This window comes from Austrofundulus limnaeus, unplaced genomic scaffold, assembly GCF_001266775.1.
Source record: "Austrofundulus limnaeus strain Quisiro unplaced genomic scaffold, Austrofundulus_limnaeus-1.0 Scaffold326, whole genome shotgun sequence".
Classification (NCBI taxonomy): Eukaryota; Metazoa; Chordata; class Actinopteri; order Cyprinodontiformes; family Rivulidae; genus Austrofundulus; species Austrofundulus limnaeus.
Genome location: NW_013952728.1, coordinates 13,836 through 15,730, shown reverse-complemented (window position 1 = coordinate 15,730; position 1,895 = coordinate 13,836). Strand labels below are relative to the sequence as shown.

General features: G+C 39.4%; 1 protein-coding gene across 2 annotated transcripts in view; it reads right to left on the bottom strand.

Annotated features, from left to right (window-relative positions):
* Positions 1-1,895, bottom strand: part of rab6ba (RAB6B, member RAS oncogene family a) — a 99,125-nt gene that overhangs the window by 85,616 nt on the left and 11,614 nt on the right. The window lies entirely within an intron of this gene.

Genomic DNA, 1,895 nt, shown 5'->3' with positions numbered 1-1,895 from the left:
GGTCACCACCACGGTTAAAAAAAATCCTTGGGGAAACTGCTGAGTTAAAGTTCTTCTAGTTCTAATGATTATTAGAAAGGACATGATTTGAGGTTTTAACTGATATTTTATTCAAAACATGTTAAAGAAGTCATAAGGAGCAGGTTTATTTTTGAACAAACATTACAAACGTGTTCAATCCTACAAAACTGTCAAATATATTTACAAACAACACTAAACTGATTCAGACTAACATAAAATAAATCATGTTTTATAATTAAATGTCTGTTTCCTGCTATAAAGAAAAATCCTCCTCCTGTCCTCCATGTTCCTAATCAGGGTCAGGGTGGGGCTGGAACCTGTCCTCGCTGCCTTTGGGTGAAGGCTGGGGACACCTGAACAGGTTTCCAGTTCACCAGAGACACCTGGACAGGTCTCCAGTTCACCAGAGACACCTGGACAGGTCTTCAGTTCACCAGAGACACCTGGACAGGTCTTCAGTTCACCAGAGACACCTGGACAGGTGTCCAGTTCACCAGAGACACCTGGACAGGTGTCCAGTTCACCAGAGACACCTGGACAGGTGTCCAGTTCACCAGAGACACTTGGACAGGTGTCCAGTTCACCAGAGACACCTGGACAGGTCTCCAGTCTCCATCAGGGACACTAAAGAGACAATCAACCACCTACACTGTCACACCTAGAGTCACACAGAAGAGCTCCAGAAGGTTTCAAACTGAGAACTCTGGACTCAGATCATCTGCTGCACACAGTTCTGATCACTTATTATCAATAATAATTTTATTGATAGTTATCATGAGGAGTCCTTAACTAGGAAGTAGTTAGGCAATTAAATGTTCATATATGTGTAAATGTATCACCATAATTGCAGGTGAGTCACGTAAATTTATGTTTTTATAAAACAAGTAGGCCCCCGCCAAGACTAATTTCCTAGGGGAAACACTGGAGCGGCTACATACAGGTATGCTGTGTTTTTGGGAAATTATACGGCCGAAAAACCACCTCATCTTAGCGCAAAAACATTTTGTCGAAAAACGTAATTTTTTTTAAATTGACGTGTTTCCATTGAGCAAATTTATTTTCGAAATTCTAATTTGCGCATTTTCATGGTCAATGAAAACAGCTATAGACTGTCAGCTAACTGATTTAGCAAATCTTTGGTTCTGCAGGTTGGTGGTCTTCATTCTCCTCTGGCTCTGGCTCAGACTCTGGCTCCAACATGTGAGACTGGATGGACAAGTCTTCTTTTAATTTGTTTGTAAATAAAACATTTCTGCACCACTATATAATCATATCTCTGCTAATAAACGACAACAATGGCCGAGTGGGGTGGAGCGGAATATGACCAGAGGGGTGCGATGTAGGGCTGTGTATTGTCAAGAATTTGGCGATACGATACATATCATGACAGAGGGGTCAAGACACGATATATCCCGATATATTTCAATACTGTAAACAAGGCGATATATTGCGACATTTTTGGTCCAAAAATTCTATGAAATAAAAACCTCTTACTGGGGGGGAGGGACCAAAATTCATTGTCTCAGAAAATTCTAATATTACACAGACATACTTTTGATACATTTAGCTGTGTTCTGCTTTGTATGTGTTTTATTTTATTTGTTTCATATTTCATCCATGTTTTCAATTATTAGACTAAATTTGCCATTAAATAGTTTGGACATATATTTTTTGCAGCTTTTCATTTTTAATATTAATTTACAATATGGTCACCCAACACTTAACAATAGCTTTATGTTGTCATAAAGTTCAGTAAACAGATGATATGAAGCTGCTGCACACAGAGTTTATGGGATCAGCCGACCTGAATCCAGAACATGATTTGTATAACTGTGGGTCGAACAGCAGGGCAGGTCCTGAAGAAAACCAGTTAA